Below are 21,127 nucleotides of genomic sequence, written 5' to 3' on the forward strand. Positions count from 1 at the left end.
TACACACGATGCTATCTCATACTTCCCCATCTCTGATCATGGCGTTTCTTCTACCTGGAATGCCTTTCCCTTTTTATTTGCCCAGGGTACTTTAGTGAGATGAGAAACTTGGCACGTAATAAAGGAGCTGCCAAGGAACTGTGGTATGTAAATGTATCAGTCCCTAGGTTTGTAAAGCTAAAAGCTTCTCTGTAACATTTCTCCTAAATCTTTCTCCTATACCTGATTTATTAATGACAAAATATATCACCTCAGATCATCAGTTCATTATATACCCATGAAACTTTGCTGATTTCCAATAGCCAACTACCATCTATTACTATCTCTCCTTTTTTAAAAAAAAAAAAATTTTAAAATTCCATTTCTATTTGTCTCTCTAAAATTCCTAGAAGCAAATCAAAAATGAAAATCTCTGAGAAATACCTACTCTCTTTCCTCGGGAATCCATTTTCTATGGTATTCGTGGAAAACTTCCATAGTGCAAAGAGAAACAGAAGTGATTAGAGGCATTTTTTTTGGAAAATACAAGATCAAATCCCTGTGAACTTGAAAGTTTTATTCCTGTGAAGAGCTAGATCTCTCAAGCTCAGGACATGACCTCTGTAGTATGTGAAATTAAAATTTTTTCATTGAGTAGTAGAGCATTAGTGCTAGAAGTAATTTTGGCAACCCATCCCCTTCCTTTACAGATGAGGAGACAGAGACTAAGAAAAGACAAATTACATGCTTACCATGGTCTTGCATATTTATGGAAAAGTTAAGTATCCAGTTAAGTACCATTTTCACTATTTTTTCAAAACCTTTCTTTTTCAACATTTCGAACACTGATTAATGGTCTGAAAGATCCAGTTTTTAAATTGTTAATTTTGGGGCAACTGGGAAATGGAGAATTTTACACAATGCAAGCAAAAGCAAAGAACAGCATTTTCAAAACCTGGAAACTAGATTGACCCTTTCAAAAATCATTTGTTCTATCCTAAGTTAGGAGGGAACAGGCCCTGGAGAATTTGTATATGATACAGGACAATTCAGTTCAATCTTTTCTTATATTTCTGCTGAGCCGGAATGGGCAGACTTTCAGTTACTGCCTAGATTCAAAGCCATCCTTCATATGTACTAAACAAGTTTGTGACTTCTCTCATTTCAAGTACATTTTGGGCTTCCCACAAGGAATTCCAAATAAGTACCACTTCTTAACTGAGTTAACATAGCCATCAGAATGTGAGGCCTCTTTCTTAACCAAGTGGAAAGTAAATCTGTTGCAACCAGACCTGTTTGATTACCATTCCCACTGCCTTATTTTGGAGCTTTCTGACTACCCAGATATCAAGACAAGATCCATAATGATTTATGAACCTCCACAAATTAGGAAACTGGAAAAGTACCAGGGACAGTAACTTGGCACTGTCCCAGAAGCTCACGTGCTGTCTCATACACATGAGTCCCTTAGAGAGCAAAGCCTGAATTATCATTGCCGATGGGTAGGTCATCATCAGACTCTAAGTCAGATAGTAGTTTTTACAGATCTAACTACTGCTGCACAACTGGGTGTCCATGGAAACTAAAAAATTGGTTTGTTGCCTAGAGAAGTGGAAAGAAAACCAAGTCATTTGGTTTCTATGTGGTTTCCATGAAGCTAAAGAAATTTTTTGGCAAATGATAAAAACAAGGATGGCTAAAGCTACATGATTCCCTTGGTCATTTCTTGATCTTATCAAGAAGTATTCTATATATATATTATTCAAAAATATAAAAATATTCTAAATAAAGATGTACCAAATTCTCAGGTTATCTGATTCTTGGTTAGATTGGGAACAATTCCTTAAAAGAGTGACCAATATATGTAACAAAATCGAATAGGTTAAAAAGTCCTTGGATTCATTATATATGGAAAATGTTTCTCATCCACAAATTCAACAGAGTTCTAAGTATGAAAGAAAAAGCTAGTATTTAATAAGGGCAGAGGAGACTGAAACACCTATTCATTAATCCTATGGAAATATTTGTCACTCTTACGTGGTTTTTAGGGAACTGCGTAAAAATAGCACCTTCCTAAGAATTCACTCATCTGGGCATGGGCCTTTATCTATCTGAATAAGTAAATATGACATAACAGTGGACAAGGGATTTGTACAATGAAGTCCCTGATAAACAGGGGTACTGAGGTGACAACTTGGCACATGTTGGCATGATTTCGCAGCATCTGTTGGCCTGCCATCAAATAGAAAACAACTTCTGGCAGATTCTGTTTGTCAATGAATGCACAAAAAATTAGCCGGGCCAAGAAAGGTGGTATACATGAATTACAACCAAGAGTTGGCCTGGCCTCAGCTGTTCAGTATTTAGGGTAGTTAATGCTGCTTTTAGCTTGTCTTAGAATATTTAGAAGAAATACCTATAAAAATTCAACTTCAGACAGGAAAAATCAAAATTGGTGTTATCCATGAGTCACAAGTTAAAATGTCCACAGAGGCCAAGTAGGGAACGAAAATCAACGTATGGAACCAAGTAGAAGCAAAACAAGAGCACTATTGTGATGATAAACACCAATGACACACAGGCTCAGGGTTGGGAAATAAGAGGGAGTAGTGACAACTGTAGCAAAGTTAGGAACATATTTCTTCTTGAAAGGGAACAATCGCGGCTCCAGTCTAATCATTTGATGCCACGTCTTCAGATATTTCAGAGGAAGCTAGGTTTCGTTTGCCCACATCTTGCTGGAGTCCCCACAATGATCTATCTATTTAAGGAGAGAATAGTAAAAGGAATGTGGACACAACCACTAAAACAAATTCATAAATCATTAAAATTGCTGTGTAATTTTGTACAAATCACATATACAAAATGTATTTTTAGAAAAACCTATACACTGCTGAAAATACATATGTGTGTATGTATACAAACACACACACTCGGTGTACATGGCTCAGAGATAAAGGGAAGCTGACTTGGTTAATATACAAAATAGTGAAACGTGGGCTCTGAGTCCATTGCAGGGTTGAGGAAAATGTTTTCCTGCTTCACTTCCTTCATGCTCCTAGACCATTTCCTGTATGTGTGTTTTGGCTTTGTGTTTGGGGTTTAAGTCAAGAGGTTACAGTGAAGGAGCACATGGAGTGACTGCTCACGTCTCCTCTGCCTATAGAAGAGTTATTTCTTTATAAGCCATCCCATATCAGTCACATTATTTTTCAATCCAGAATCTTCCCTGGTTTCCCAATACCTGTGAAACAAAGCCCCAACTCCTTGGTTCAGGCCCCAACGAGCTTCCCGCCTGTGCTTCCCTGCCGCCTGCACCCTCAGCCTTCACCTGACCCTCCTCCTCACAGTTCCTTGTAACCCACAGCCATATTTTCCTCGTCTACCTCTGTAGAATGTTTTTTCTCTGTCCCTCTCACCAAACCCCTACTTTTTCTTTAAGATCAACTTAAAGGATTCACTTTGTATGAATCCCTCCTAGACCAGCCCAGTCCAAGGTGACTGCTCCCTCCTTTAAGTTTTACATGGACTCATAAAAACAGTGATGGGGATCCTAACCAACATGTGCTAGGCTCTGTGCTTAATGATTCATTCGCCTGACTAGTCCCTGACGCTCTGTGAAACAGGTATTATTATTCACCCCCATTTAATAAGTGAGGATTCTAGGAACCAGAGATAAGAAGAGTAGATCTCTTTCCTGACAGAAAAATAACAGGGAGGGATCTCATTGGACAACTTGGATTATTTACTCATTCCTGAACCAGTTACTGTGGCCTAGGCTCTGAGTCACATACTGATGCTATGGGGGTAGGATGAGCCAAACCCCAAATCATACTGACTGATGTGAGAGGGGAGGGGAGTTTCCAAAGGAAAGTTCTCACCTAATGAGAGAAAATGCTGTGAAAGCAAAAGCAAAATATTCACTCTCTTTCCTTACCTGGAGAACTGTTAGCTTCAGCTACAAGATTATCCCAGCCTCCAGCTTTCCTTCCTTAAGTAAAGCAAGACTTCTAGTCAAGATGATACAGGGAGTCCACACTTTAATACAGTCCCTCTGTTCCAACCACATAAAAAAGGGAAGGTAAAATAGGACAACATGGGTATAAAAGTAAACACCATTATAGACCGAAAACAATAAAGAAACATAAAGTTCTGAGTAGAGCTGCAGTTGGTAGACATATGACATTTTCAGTATTTAAAGTTAAGAGTAAGTTGGGCTCTCCCCACTTCCAGCTCCATTCTTAATCCTCTGAATTATCAGCCCCTCCGACCATATGACCTGTGACCTGTGAAAGAGGACTGGAAAAAACCGTTACTGACCAACAACTAGGGCTATGCCTTTAACAAGGTGAAAGTCTACAGACTTTCAATGAAGTCTTTGGCTGGCTCACTCACTGAATATGCAGTATCCCCAGTATTGCCTTTTAGGGTGAGTCCTCAAAATGCCATTATAAACTTTGTTCAGGGTAGAGGTACATGGTGAGCCAGGTGAAACTACCACCGAACTGTTGGATAGGAAGACATGAGCACAATGTGGAGGTAATAAAATACCACTCCAACTGAAAATGAGCCTTCACACTGAAATTACAAAATGTTTGGGGAAATATACTAAGAAATACTAAATAATTAGACTATCAATTTACTCCAGATGAAAATAATTTATGAGAGTCTGATGAAGACTTTAAAATAAATAAATTTTAAGTGTTCATACAAAAAACAAAGGCATGATTTCCATTTTTTTAAAAAAGAGCAAGAAATGATGAAACAAAAATTATCACTGAATACAGTTTAGGTGAGAATTAGAACCACAATGAGATTCCCCTTAACACCCACTAACATGACTAAGATCAGAAAGCCAGATGATAACAAGAGTTAGCAAGGGCATGGAGAAATGGGAGCCTTCATACACTGCTGGTGGTGATGTAAAATGATGCAGCACTTTGGAAAATATTATGCCATTTCTTCAAACAATTAAATACAGAGTTACCATTTAACCTAGTAATTCTACTCCTAGGAATATACCTAAGAGAAATGAAGCAGATGTCCACACAGAAACTTATACAAGAATGTTTATAGCAGCATTATTCATAATAGCCAAAAAGTGGAAACAACTCAGACGTTCATCAACTGGTGAATGGATAAACAAAATGTGGACTAGCCATACAATGGAATATTATGTAACCACGAAAGGGAATGAGTACTGATACATGCTACAAAATGGATGAATCTTGAAAACGTTATACTAGGTGAAAAAAGCTAGTCACAAAAGACCACATGTTGTATGATTCTGTTCATATGAAAGTCTAGAACAGAGAAGGCTGTAGAGACAGAAAGTAATGCTTAGAGCTGGTGGAGGGGAAAAGGGGAAGATGCAGGAATGGAATGGTGATAACTAAAGGGTACAGGGTTTCTTTCTGAGGTGATTAAAATGTTCTGAAATTGACTGTGGTGATGGTTGCACGTATCTGTGAATATACTAAAACCATTGAGTTTTATATTTTAAACTGGTGAATTGTATGATATATGAATTATACTTCTTAATAAATCTGTTAAATTGTTTCTTAAAAGATAAACCCCTGTAAAGTTTGCTTAGAAATTTTTAATTTGGAATTTTCACTTCAATGAAAAATTTTAAAGTGTAATATAAATATTTGATGAGATTATCTAGATAACTAGCCACCCCCAGATAATATTAGTGCCCATGCTCTGTTCATGTTTACAATCTCATTCTCACCACCTGAAAGGCCGAAAGGCTTTGAGGCTAATAGCACAAATTAGAGGTTCAATGTCATTTAAATATAGAGAAGTAATGGGAAAACCCAGCCATCACCCAGTGTATGGTAATAAAGAGGAAACCAGACTCGAAAAACTGACCCACAGCAGTCAGGACCACATTTAAAAGAGTGGGTATACCATGGGTCCTGGTTTATACCTACCATCTTGTATGGTGTTGGCAATAAGAGTAATGGCAAACCCACAGTTAAGGATTTGTTATAAAATAACTTTTTAAACTTTTTAGTATTATTTTTGGGATGCATTATTCAAATGATTGGGTCAATGGTAACACAACATCATTGATTAAGGGGAAAACTAATGATAATGATTCAAACCATGGTTTATAGTGCTCAAAATCAAAAGAATCAAGTTAATATAGATATTTTTTTACATATCTAACCCAAAGTTCAAACAAGACCATCCATCACATCAAGCTTATGTTGTTCATCTGAATTACATTACAGTAATTACAAAACTGTAATTACATTACAGTTTTATTTGTATTAGATTCCTAAATTTGTCTTTTTTAATTTTAGTAAGAACTCTAAGTATTATAAGTTTAAATCTGGTTTTACCACTGTACATATTATATAAGTATAAAATTAAAAATAATTAACCTCAGCATTAGAAGTCCATGTAAATTACTTTCCTCTGAAAAGGTTCTGTGCATTTCTTTCTTGTGAGGATTTAGTGAGACAGTTTGTAAAGTGCTTCAGCAAGAAATACAGATTTTAGACTTAGGCAAATAACTAATATTCAAAATTCTCATGTTCTGAAACTGCAATGAAGCTGGACTTCAGAGAAAAAAGAACAGAGTAAACCTCCATAAACTAGAATGTTTGAGACTGTGCTTTGAATAACCAGATATATATTTTTAAGTTTTAAGCCTCCTTGAAAATATTTTTTACAGTGTATTGGTATAATTTAATCTTTATTTTATGACCTAGAAACTGACAGTGCCTCAGGTTCACCTTTCAGTAATAAATTCTTACTATAAATCCATAATTGCAGAAAACAGAGAAGAAATTACTCCTTAAAAAATGTAGATTTTCGGGCTTCCCTGGTGGCGCAGTGGTTGAGAGTCCATCCGCCAACGCAGGGGACACGGGTTTGTGCCCCGGTCCGGGAAGATCCCACATGCCGCAGAGCGGCTGGGCCCGTGAGCCATGGCCGCTGAGCCTGCGCGTCCGGAGCCTGTGCTCCGCAACGGGAGAGGCCACAACAGTGAGAGGCCCGCGTACCGCAAAAAAAAAAAAAAAAAAAAAAATGTAGATTTTCAGTTTCTCTCCTTTTTCAGCAATAGAGTATATAACATGAGTTTTCTTCTGTTGGAATCCAGTTAATTGAAGTTCTACTGTATATATATTGCTACTTTGATGTAGGATTGATAGGCCTAAGCGTGGGGGGAAGAGGAGGTGAATTATTTGTCCCTGTGGGCAAAGCAGCCAGGAAAGTTTATATTCAATTTTATATACTTTCATTGAATGACTACTATGCACATGAAACTAGGGGAGGGATCCAGAGACACATAAAGACATGTGTGAGTTACCATCACAAACTTCTTAGAAGTGTATAGCCAAAGGAGAAATCGAAACTTTGTAATCCTCTTGCTTCAGTGGACCTCAACACACAGTTGCAGTGATCAGCCATAAAGCTGAGAGAACAGTTGAACACTCAGGATTCCAACATCATCCATGGTGGTGGTGGCAGCTGTCTACTGGGCGGTAGTCTTGTAAACCCATGTAATTAACCAATTGATGTCAGGACAGGGCAAGTCCCCGAGGGAGCACACAGGATCTGTGCAGAGCCCTGTCCTGCTAAAACTTTTTAGAAAGATGAGAATTAAAAGATATTTTGCAAATTTATCAGATTTGCAGTTAAACCAGAAAGGACAGCAAACACAGGATGTGAGAATCAGGATCCAAAAGGCTGAAACTTTTGGCTGAATTTAACAAGATTATTACAAAGGGGAAAATGTAAGTTCCTGCACTCTGACCCATTAAACAAACAAACCAACAAACCACTGTGTACAAATACAGGATGGGAGAGGCATGGAACAGTGTGTGTGTGTGTGTGTGTGTGTGTGTGTGTGTGTGTGTGTGTGTGTGTGTGTGTGTGTGTATTTTAAAGAGTCAGGCTTGAACTGGCCTGAACTGACAACCATACAAAGAAGAAATATAAATGATTCATAAACAAAATGGTTTATCCTCATTATTATTCAAAGCAATTTAAATTAAAACAGTAATCCCTCAATCTACCAAATTGATAAAGGTAGGAAGAATGGTAATTCTCAATGCTGACAAAGATTTGAAGAAATAGGCATTCTTGAGAAAACTATAATTCAGAAAGACACATGCACCCCAATGTTCATTGCAACACTATTTACAATAGCCAGGTCATGGAAGCAACCTAAATGCCCATCGACAGCCGCATGGATAAAGAAGATGTGGTACATATATACAATGGAATATTACTCAGCCACTAAAAGGAACGAAATTGGGTCATTTGTAGAGACGTGGATGGATCTAGAGACTGTCATACAGAATGAAGTAAGTTAGAAAGAGCAAAACAAACATCGTATATTAATGCATATATGTGGAACCTAGAAAAATGGTACAGATGAACCGGTTTTCAGGGCAGAAATTGAAACACAGATGTAGAGAACAAACATATGGACACCAAGGGGGGAAAGTGGCGGGGGTGGTGGTGGTGGTGGGATGAATTGGGCGATTGGGGTTGACATGTATACACTGATGTGTATAAAATGGATGACTAATAAGAAAAAAAAAATAAAGTTTCTACAAGACATGGTGGGAGAAAAGCAGTATGGATAAGATGCCTCATAATAATAAAAAAATAATTTAACTTCATATTGTATTTTAATGCTTATATTTACATATATGCCTATGTGAAAGACAAAAAAAAAAAAAAGAAATAGGCATTCTTATATGCTTCATGTCAAAGTGTGAATTGTTAAGTCCTGCAACAATTTGGCAATATGTATTGGAAATCATAAAACCATGCAGACCTTTCATCCTAATAATTACACTTTCAGAAATTTTCTTAATTAAATAATTAAGGATACACATAAGTGTATAGCTACTGGAGCATTAATCATAGCATTTATTTTTTCCAGCTTTATTGAAATAGTATTGACATATAATGCATAATTAAGGTGTGCAAATAGATGACTTGATACAATTGTGAAATTATTACCTCATTAATTAGTTAACATCTGTCACCTCATATAATGACGATTTTTTTTTCTTTTTTGTGGTGATAACATTTAAGATTTACTGTCAACAACTTTCAAATATATATTATGGTATTAACTATAGTCACCATGGTGTACGTTAGATCCTCAGAACTTAATTCATCTGTAACTGGAAGTTTGTACTCTTTGACCAACATTTTCCCACAACCACCATTCTATTCTGTATTTCTGTGAGGTTGACTCTTTTAGATTCCACATATAAATGAAAACATACAATGTTTGTTTTTCTCTGTCTGACTTATTTCACTTAGCATAAGGCCCTCAAGGTCCTTCCATGTTGTCACAAAAAGTAGGATTTCCTTCTTTTTTATGGATGAATGTTATTCCATTTTCTTTATCTATTCATTCGTCTCAGAGATTCCTTATCCATTTATTCGTTGCTGTACAGTTAGGTTGTTTCCATGTCTTCGCTATTATGAATAATACTGCAATGAACACAGGGGTGCAGATATCTCTTTGAGATCCTGATTTCATTTCTTCAGACGTATACCCAGAAATGGGACTGCTGGATCATATGGTAGTTATATTTTTAATTTTTTGAGGAACCTCCATACTGTTTTCCACAGTGACTGCACCAATTTACATTCCCACCAACAATGTAGGAGGGTTCCCTTTTCTCCATATCCTTGCCAACATTTGTGAGTCTATAATAGTTCCAAAATAAAAGGTAGAAAAAAATAAACTTACTGAAATAGAAAGCTGTTCATGGGGCTTCCCTGGTGGCGCAGTGGTGAAGAACTTGCCTGCCAACGCAGGGGACACAGGTTCGAGTCCTGATCCAGGTGGATCCCACATGCCGCGGAGCAACTAAGCCCGTGCGCCACAACTACTGAGCCTGTGCTCTAGAGCCCGCGAGCCACAACTACTGAACCCGTGTACTGCAACTACTGAAGCTCATGCGCCTAGAGCCTGTGCTCTACAATAAGAGAAGCCACTGCAATGAGAAGCCCACGCACCGCAACCAAGAGCAGCCCCTGCTCGCCATAACTAGAGAAAGCCCGCGCGCAGCAACGAAGACCCAACACAGCCAAAAATAAAAATAAAATAAATAAAATTTAAAAAAAGAAAGCTGTTCACAATATATCATTGGAAAAAAAGTGATAAATCAGAAGGTATAATTCCATTTTTTGTAAAATATACATGTAATTCATTAATTATTATGATAATAGAATACCATTTTCTGAAGTCTTGTTTTGTGGTTTACAAACAATACTTCATTTAAATCTCTCAACTAATAAGATAGATGCTATTATTTTCATTTTACCAGTGAAGAATGGGATTAGGAGAAATCATACAACTTTTCAAATGTTACACAGCTACCTAGTATTTCAAAGTTTATGCTCTTGCTATGTTCCCAAAAAATTCACTACCTAACATACCTTTACAATCTAGAAAGGTACATACCAAAATTTTAACCATAGTTATCTCTGTGTTGTGAATACTGGTGACATTATTTTTTCTTTTTGCTTATTGAATGTGTATCATTTGTATAATTAAAAATGTTTATTTTAAGAGACTTCAGTGTTTTAGTTGAAAGCAAGGTCAATATGAGTCCATAGGATGAAACTACTGTCAAAATACCCAAGTTTGGCTACATTTACAGAAGAATAGTATTTAAAATAAAGAGGCCGTAGTAGTGTTCAACAATGCAGAGATCAGATGTGATCTGGAATATAGAGCCATACTTTGGTAAGGACATCAACATAGAGACTAAAGGGTATTTTGAGGGAAGCAGTCTGAATGGTGAGGAAATCCAAAAATCACTTCATAATATGGATGGTGAAGAGAATTGGGGCCATCTAGCTTAGAAAGAAACAAGACTCAGAGGGAACATGATAGCTGTCTTAAAAGTTTTTTAATGTCATTACTTAGCATAATAATCATAAGCAGCTACCATTTATTGAGTGCTCACTCCATGCTAAGTATATGCATTATCTCAATTAATCCTCACCACAACCCTATAAGAGAGATACTAATATTATCCTCCACTTACAGAAAAGGAAACTGAAGCTCAGAGAGGTCAGGTAACTTGCCCACAGTCACACATGCATTAATGATAGAATCAGCATACAAACCCAGAACCTGTCTGTGCTGTTAACCTTCATACAGGGCTATCTCACATCCCAACAAAGGAAAACACACTGGGCTTGTTTGTGTGGCTCCAAATGAGTAGAATTAGGACCGCAGAAGAGAGATTCAGGGACACAGATATCAGCTCAATACTCAGAAGATTCATCTCAAAAAAAAAAAAAAAAAAATCAAAGCTGTCCCACTCTCAAATAGGTTGCTTTGGAAGGTAGTGAATATCCCTCTGTACATTTCATGTAGTGATACTCTGTGATCTCCGAAAAATCTCAAACTCCAGTACACATTGGAATCACCTGAGAGAGCTTCATAAAACAGATTCCTGAACACCACCCTTAGAGATTCAGATTCAGGTGTCCTGGGGTGATGAGAGTCATGAATTTGCAATCCTATCAGGCTCCTAGGCAATGCCAGTACTGCTCTAGGATCACACATGGAGATTTCTTCAAACCATAAAATTTTATTAGTTTGTAAAAGTCGTGCTCTACAAACTGGACAAATTTTGTGTCCTTCACAACCTCTCTCATGGAATGGCAGCCATAATGCCCCTAAGCCACACAACAAGGCTTGTTTGTTTGTTTGTTTTTCCTATTTAAGTTACCAGTCAATAGAGTGTACTACATCTTTTAAAGTAGATGTTCATAGCTAGTTTTTTTTTTAATTCCCAGAGTTTGCTAATATATTAGAGACAGGTTTATTTTTTGTTGTTTTTGTTTTTAAGAAATCCATCTATATTTCTGATAAAGAATGGATAAAAGCAAACCTCATTAAATTATGAGACAAGAGACTGATAAATCTTAGCATGTTCACTCTATCCGAGAGGAAATGTACTTTTCTCATAGTGATTTAATCTTCAGCTGTCTAGCTCAATTTGGAATGAAAAGTGGCAATGCTATCGTCTGCCAAGAAGTAAGGACGATAGCCATATACTGTAAACTATACTTTATTATTTTCAACAGTGGCAAACTTAGCATTAAATCATGGTAATTTTTCAGAGCTTCTGAACTCTACTCATGTTTACCTTTAAGGGCACCTTCATCTGTTTTTCCCCCCCCACTTTTTGATGAGGTTAAAAATTGCCAAGTGTCTTTGTAGTAGGCAAAAACACTCCAAAATCAAATATCAAGGAGAAAAAATAGGTCCCTGTAGACTGCACCCTTGGCTCTCTCCTTCCTGGAGGGCAACTGTTACAATGCCCACAGCTGCTTCTTTACACACAGGATAGTCCTCGGCCACCCTGAACAGCCAGCAGTCCCATATAAGAACCACAAGTAGCTTTTTAGTGATAAGATAGAGTTTAGTGGCTGTATTTTATGACATAATTCAGTCAGTGTTCCTTTACAGAGTGCCACTGGCTGGCCAACTTGAAACAGTCATAAACATTTGACTGTGGAGTAATTTAATTTAATGATTTCTTTAATCTTGAAATCACAAGAGGCTGTTTTCAAAACGTTTTGTTGCCATGTTGATCTTCTTTCAACCTACAGGATTAATAATTGATGTTGAAATATGGTTGGGAAAAAAATTGACAATGAACTTCTTTCTCAAGGAAGCAGCACTTGGAGGAATGTCAGATTTACACAGTGACTCCCCCAGATAACAGATAACTTTATTGACCAAACTTGTAAAATCACAACATTTTGGATTGAAATATTTCTAAAATGTCTTAAATGCTTTCTTACCATCTTAAACAGGATAATGGAACATTCTTAAACATCCTTTGATGAATCAAAATAATCCTTATAAGTAAGCATTATTCTATAGTATAACCAAATGGTATCCTCAGAGGCACAGTTGAGATTTGAGTTGAGTTTTTACCTCTAAAATGCCTTCAGAACTTTACACCATGTTAGTCCTTTTATTTAATCTTTATAGTATTACACTTCCCCTTTTCACTTAAATGTACTGACCCCTGTTAATTTTTCCTTCCCTTTTAATTTGCTGTTAAATTTACTGTGTGCTAGAAATCTGGATTACTAAATTTACTGGAAGTGTGTGCAAATGAGTGAGGGGAGTTTCTGAGAATTGTCTGTGGCTCCTAATATGTGTAGAGTTTGTGCTGTAGGCTGTAGCCTCTCGAGGAGTTTATTTTGAACTATTCCTGCTTCCTCTCCGTCTTGTCCGATAAATCAGGTTGCCAGATATGTGACCCCTGGTTAAGAAGTCTGACTGTGGTCAAGTAATGATAATCACTGATTGTTTTCTTACTACGCCACTCTAGCCAGGCAAACTCTTTGTATTCAAATCTATATCTTGGAGTATAGCACCCGCAGTAGCAAAAAGAATTGAGATGACTTTCCTTTTCAAAACCCAGCATTCTTCCATCTCTTTATCCTTTAGACCTCACAAAGGAAACTAGAGTGAGAGAAGAAAATTTGAGTTCAGATAGGAGTTTAACAGCTCATGAGTTTAATATCTCATGAACTGAGGAAAGTCCTTATGGTGGAGTTTTTCATCTCCCCTAATGTCAGAGATTAAGGAAGGAACAGAAATAGGAAAGCAAGAAAAGTACACCATTTTACCCTTCTGAAAGTCATGATTCTTTGACATGTTTTTCAAGTTATAGGTACATATTCTGTGTGCTACTGTGAGAAATGGCTTTTATCACTTTCATCATCAAGTACAAGTTCGAACTCTGGCCCTCAAAGTCCTCTAGGATGTGGCTCAATTCACCCTTCTAATTGCGTCTTCAACTGCTCTCTGTACGCCTGACCAAATCCTCCCAACTCCCACATCTTTCACTTTTCTGCTTTGGAAGCACTTATTAGGTGCTAAAATGTGCTCCTCTGAGGGGAAAAAAAGCAGGGTCAGGGTGCCATGGTGAAATAAATGTGGGAAATGCTAGAGTAACCAGTATAAAACCGATTTCTTTACTAGAGTACTTCTCAGAGCCTTTTAAAAACCTAAATGTTCATTTAAATCTCCAAAAGGGGATTATGGTATTGAATGAGGGTAACCACTTATCCTAGTTTGCCTGGGACAGTTCCAATACACACCTGTTGCCCCAGCATAATTAATATCGTCTCTTTTAGTTTTAAAAATGTCTCAGGTCATACAGTATGGTTTTCCTATCTGTAGCACTTTTTAAATTAATTTGACCACCACACTCATTTCCTATAGAATATCTAAGTATCATGTAGAACAGTTTGGGAAACACGACCTTTGCCTCACTTTGCTACTAGCTGTCAATGCCTATCCAGATCTCAAATCCCATCCCAAATAGTTTACGCTATAGTGGAGGCTTCCCTTATAGTGGAGGCTTCCCTTATTATTGGTCTTCCTCCGTGGCCGGAAGTACTTTCTTCCTCTGCTGAAAGTCATAGTACCATCTCTCTATCTTTCCCTGTGACATTAGCATTTTCTGCCCTATTTTTGGTTTGGGGGCTCAAGCCTTCCTCCTCTACTGTACCATTCATAGTAAAAGCCAGGTAGTGTTTCACTTTGTCTTCACCCTCAATGCCAAAATCAAAAACTATCTTTGAAAGATTAAACTTAGTTGCACCAGAAGCTGTCCTGTGTTCTCTCTCTCATTATACAGAAACAGATCCTCAGTGCAGGCTGAGGCAACTCCCACCGCTGCCCTCTCCTGCCTTCTCAGAGACCTCTGCTGATTATCACCACCCTGGCTCCTATCTCTCACGAGCTCTCAGAATGCTCAAGATTCTCCTACTTTAAAAAGCCTATTCTCAACTTTGTTCCTCCAACTATCACCTTAACTTTCTCCCATTTTTTCAGCTCTTGTGAGTCCAAATTCTCACAAGAGTTGAGCAAATGGCCATTTTGGCTTACCTCCCATTCACATGCCAACCCACTCCAATCTGGCTTCGGTCTCCCCACCTCCACCCAAACTGCTCACATCAGGGTCACCAATTACTTTTCTTTTTTTCCTAAATCCAGTGGACACTTCTCACTTGGGTTTGCCTCTGTGATTTATACTCTCTTTAAAAGTGCCCAAACTTCCTTGAAAAGTTTAGCGTAGAATTGCCATTTGATCCAACAATTTCACTTCTAAGTATGTACCCAAAGGAATTGAAAGCAAGGACTCAGATACTTGTACACTGATGTTCGTGGCAGCATTATTCATGAGAGCCAAATGGTAGAAACAACTCAAATCTCCATTAACAATGAATGGATAATCAAAATGTGGTTGACACATGCAATGGAATATTATTCAGCCTTAGAAAGGAATGAAACTCTGATGTCAAAACGTGGGATGAACGTTGAAGACATTGTTCATCTGGCTGAGAAAATAAGCCAGACACAAAGGGACAAATACTGCATGATTCCACTTATATGAGGTACCTAGAATAGACCAATTCATAGAGACAGAAAGCAGAATAGACGTTACCAGGGGCTGGGAGGAGTGGAAATGAGGAATTGTTGCTTGATGGACACAGAGTTTCTGTTTGGGAAGATGAAAAAATTTGGGAAATGAATGGTGGTGATGGTTGCACAACATTGTGAATGTATTTAATGCCACTGAATTGTATACTTTAAAAATGGTGAAAAAGCTAAATTTTATGTGATGTATCATCGTGATGGAAAAAAAGAAGAAAAGGAAGTGCCCAAAGTATCAAAGTCCCTGAAATTAAAACCTTCACAGTAAACAGAGAAAAATCAGTTTCATAACTCCCTTCTGTTCAACAAGAATCTCATTCCGGGGGAAAATCTGAAGTGGGGAATTCCCAGCCAAGGTAGGTGTCCTGAACAGGCACCTTGGAAAGAGCTTTCTGCTTCAGCTTATCTCTAGCTTTTCCGGTTACACAGCCACACCTCGTTTTACCAGTACCGATTGTTTCTGTAACGTTAGAAGCTAAATCATATCTTCCCAATAACTTAGGTTATATAGGCAGAAGGGTTTTATCTCATTTAATTGCTCTTCAGGTGGCATTGCTCAAAAAGTTTTGCTTTCAGTTTCCTTCAGTCCTCTCCTATCCCGACCCAACACCTCCCTCTCCAAGAGGACAGTGATTTGTAAACAGGTGATTTGTAAGCAAGGAGGGAACCAGCCACTTGCAAAGTCAAGTGAAAAGAGTAGGTATGATGTGACTGGTCCTAGATGATTGGAGAAGCGCCCTGAAATCCACTGCTGCAGGCACAGATTAAATCTTTTATCGAGCCTTATCAAGTTATCGATGCTCCAGTTTCCGGCCCGTGGTGTATTTTATACCTGTGTAATACCCTGTGTTGGTAATGAATGGCCTGCTCCCTGTGCCCAGGTTTTCTGTAACAGCAGGGAGCCAAATATGTAAAGGTGATTTCTCTGACGTTTCAAAGGTAACACACTGCTTGTTAGTATTCCTTGATGATGTACCCATTGCCTGTTAGGAAAGCCCTTATCCTAAAACCTCATGCTTTTCCAACCCCAAGTAAAGCGTCTTGTTCCCTCACAGGATTTGCTGTCAGTCTATCATAGGAAAAAGCCCCAAGTGTTTATAAGTGTGGCTTTTATTTGGTCTGGTAGCACTTGGGAGCTCCTTGTAAACTTCTCACTCAAAGGGTACGAGGTCCAAAATCGTGCCTGGGGCGATTTTCTCCGTTGTGAATTCAGTAGACTTGGGGGAGGAGAGATAAAAGCACTGAGGCTTCTCAGTGCCTTGAGTTATGAAGGCCTGAACGTGCGCTGTGGTAGTGGAAAAGGAATGATTCCAAAAATATTAAAAACGTGAGAAAGGAGAGCACTTGGTATCTGAAACATCTGTTTCTCTGAGCATCTTTTCCTTAGCTTCTCGGAGCTACCTGAACACATGGGAAAGAGTTCCCTGTTAGAATAAAGTTACAGGAAGCCTCTTTCTCACTTTTTTCCCCTTAAAAAAAAAAAAAAAAAAAAAAAAGCTTGCCACAGGAGCCTTTTGCTCCCCTGGGATTTCGAGGCGATCCCACGAAACGGTGCGGGAATCGTGCCTCCTCCACGGACACTCCCTCATGAACACGACGCCGGCCGGATTTTGTAACCGTGTTTATGACTGATTTACAGACCTTCTACTTGGCAGGCCGTGCTGTTACTGTTAGCCGGTTACTATGGATCTTGCAACATGCCACTCTGGCACGCTGCATTAAAAATAACCTCCCAAGACTGTACAGAATACATAGAACAACGGCGGTACAGTCATAGCCTCAGACTCGAGGCTCTGTTTTGGTGCCTATGTATTCCCACGTGCTCACATGTGAAGCAGAAGCAGGAAAAAGTTCAGACGCCTTCTAAAATGTCTGGTTGCGTTATAATTTTTCTAAACTTCCCCAAAGCAGAAGTTCTCAGGGATCAGCAACATCCTAAAAAACTGTAGACCAAAAGAATGACAAAACACAAGTTGTATGTATTTGTGAAGGGCACAGATCCAAAGGCAGACCGTCTGGGTCTGACTCCTGGCTCCAGTACTTAACTAGCCCTGGGATCTTAGCAAGTTGTATCACGACCACAGCTATCTCACCTGCAAGACAGAGTGATAACAATATCAGTCTCAAAGGGTTCTTCTAAGGGTCAAGGGAGATATTCAGGTAAAAGTTCTTGCTTCAGTACTTGCACGTCACAGGTGCTTATTAAATAGATTATCATCCTTTGAACACCATCGCTGCAGCACGTAGACTCGCAGCATTTATCAGCATGCAACTTATAGTACAGTGCCTGGCATTGAGGAGGTGCTTAAGAAATATTTGTTGACTAAAAGAGTGATGCCCAGTAACTTATGTGCATGCCTGATACTTTCTAGCTTATATACTTCTTAAGATCAGAGCTGTATTTGATTCATTTTTGTATTCTCCACAGCTCTGTGGTGGATGCTAAATAAGTATTTATTGAATTAAATGGAAAGAGAAAGACCATTACAATGTAAGAGGCAACAGTTAGTATGTAAATGGTAGCCAAAAAAAAAAAGAAAAAAAATCATAGGCTTTAAGTGCAAATAGAATCCAGGGCCAAGAAAACCCTGATGTTCCCTGAAACTAAATGAATATATCAAGCTACATATGAATACAGTATTTGTAATGCTGGGTCTGGTTCAGTGAGTCTGGTTCTAACTGGGTTCTGCAGAGGAGAGAAAAGCTTTTATCTCTATCCCACCCCTGGCCTCAGCTCATGAGCCAGTCTTGCCCATGACTCGAGAAAAGAATTGCTCTCCCAAAGCCAGACACCACAGTCGCCACAAGCAAAGCAGTTTCCTTATGCCATTTCAAACGCCATTGGATTCAGTGGCAGCAGCACAAACACAAGACTCGTGCTGAGGGACACGAGGCCAGTATAGTGTAGACTCTGCCCCAATTTACAGCAATAGTGCTTGGACCAGCATGAACAGAGCTGCACCCATGCAGCGGTGAGAGGAGGCTGATAGGAAGGCCAGTGGGCCATTCAGGATCCTTAGCAAGGATAACAGCAATAGGGTCTGTGACTGTGGACTCATGTCTGACCTCCCAAGCAAAAATGAAAACATAAATCTGGGGTGTGTGTATATGTTTGTGAAGAACACCTTTTTTTTTTCTTTTTTGACATTGTGTCAACACTCTCTAGCCAAAGGCCACTGGGAACACAGTAGTTGTAAGTTGGGTTTATTACTTGTTACAGCAAGGGCTCGCACTCACTCTGGGGAGACCAAAGGGCATCTCAGTAAAAGGGCATTAGAAAGAAACTGTTATAGATTTGGGTCTTGATTGGGTGATTTAGGGGAGGCTCTGGCGAAGTTGGAGTTCATTCTACATTGGCTGCTGTCGGAAAGCAGGGATAATTCTATGATTAGGTATCTCAATAAATCTTCTCTATAGGAAGGACAGACTAGAGTGAGAATAAAGCTGTAATTGCCAAAGAAGCAGCAGTTGCTTAGCTGGGAAACGGGATGATTGGTAATTTGTGGCATGGACAATATTCATGTTTCGTCTGTGTTCAGGCATAATTTCCCAGTCACTGTCATGATCCTTTATGGTCAGAAAGTGGCCTTGTCTGATGTTGCTGTTCTATGACAGTGTTTATGTTCAACAGGTGAAAACCAAGACCTAGCTATGAGTAACAGGCCAGTTGGCAACACCTAGGCCTAGCTGGTTGTTCCTGGCATGGAGTAGGAGTCAGTTACTAAGATAGCAGAAGAGAAAAGTAGTAAACCAACTGGAAATGTATTTCAACAGGTCTTCTGATAAGGTCTCCTGGAGCTTGGTAACCATATATCAATTTTTTTAACATCTTTATTGGAGTATAATTGCTATACAGTGTTGTGTTTGTTTCTGCTTTATAACAAACTGAATCAGCTATACATAAACATATATCCCCATATCTCCTCCCTCTTGTGTCTACCTCCCACCCTCCTGTCCCACCCCTCTAGGTGGCACAAAGCACAGATCTAATCTCCCTGTGCTATGCAGCTGCTTCCCACTAGCTATCTATTTTACATTTGGTAGTGTATGTATCTAAATGCTACTCTCTCACTTCGTCCGAGCTTCCTTTCCCCCTTCCTGTGTCCTCAAGTCCATTCTCTATGTCTGCATCTTTATTCCTGTCCTGCCCCTAGGTTCATCAGGACCATTTTTTTTTTTTTTTAGACTCCATATATATGTGTTAGCATACGGTATTTGTTTTTCTCTTTCTGACTTACTTCACTCTGTATGACAGGTCTAGGTCCATCCACCTCACCACAAATAATTCAATTTTGTTTCCTTTTATGGCTGAGTAATATTCCATTGTATATATGTGCCACATCTTCTTTATCCATTCATCTGTCGATGAACACTTAGGTTGCTTCCATGTCCTGGCTATTGTAAATAGTGCTGCAATGAACATTGTGGTACATGACTCTTTTTGACTTATGGTTTTCTCAGGGTATATGCCCAGTAGTGGAATTGCTGGGTCGAATAGCAGTTCTATTTTTAGTTTTTTGAGGAACCTCCATACTGTTCTCCATAGTGGCTGTATCAATTTACATTCCCACCAACAGTGCAGACGGCTCCCTTTTCTCCACACCCTCTCCAGCATTTATTTTTTGCAGATTTTTTAATGATGGACATTCTGACTGGTGTGAGGTGATACCTCATTGTAGTTTTGATTTGCATTTCTCTAATGATTAGTGATGTTGACCATCTTTTCATGTGTTTGTTGGCAACCTGTATATCTTCTTTGGAGAAATGTCTATTTAGGTCTTCTGCCCATTTTTGGATTGGGTTTTTTTTTTTTGGATATTGAGCTGCATGAGCTGCTTGTATATTTTGGAGATTAATCCTTTGTCAGTTGCTTAATTTGCAAATACTTTCTCCCATTCTGAGTTACTTTTCGTCTTGTTTATGGTTTCCTTTGCTTTGCAAAAGCTTTGAAGTTTCATTAGGTCCCATTTGTTTATTTTTGTTTTTATTTCCCTTTCTCTAGGAGGTGGATCAAAAAGGATCTTGCTGTGATTTATGTCATAGAGTGTTTGGCCTATGTTTTCCTCTAAGTGTTTTATAGTGTCTGGCCTTACATTTAGGTCTTTAATCCATTTTGAGCTTATTTTTGTGTATGGTGTTAAGAAGTGTTCTAATTTCATTCTTTTACTTGTAGCTGTCCAGTTTTCCCGGCACCACTTATTGAAGAGGCTGTCTTTTCTCCATTGTGTGTTCTTGCCTCCTTTATCAAAGATAAGGTGACCATATATGTGTGGGTTTATGGGCTTTCTATCCTGTTCCATTGATCTATATTTCTGTTTTTGTGCCAGTACCATACTGTCTTGATTACTGTAGCTTTGTTGTGTAGTCTGAAGTCAGGGAGCCTGATTCCTCCAGCTCCGCTTTTCTTTCTCAAGATTGCTTTGGCTTTTCGGGATCTTTTGTGTTTCCATACAAATTGGAAATTTTTTGTTCTAGTTCTGTGAAAAATGCCATTGGTAGTTTGATAGGGATTTCATTGAATCTGTAGATTGCTTTGGGTAGTATTGTCATTTTCACAAGTTGATTCTTCCAATCCAAGAATATGATCTATCTCTCCATCTGTTTGTGTTATCTTTGATTTCTTTCATCATTATCTTATAGTTTTCTGTGTACCGGTCTTTTGCCTCCTTAGGTAGG

Source organism: Tursiops truncatus, chromosome 9, assembly GCF_011762595.2.
Source record: "Tursiops truncatus isolate mTurTru1 chromosome 9, mTurTru1.mat.Y, whole genome shotgun sequence".
NCBI classification, from domain to species: Eukaryota; Metazoa; Chordata; class Mammalia; order Artiodactyla; family Delphinidae; genus Tursiops; species Tursiops truncatus.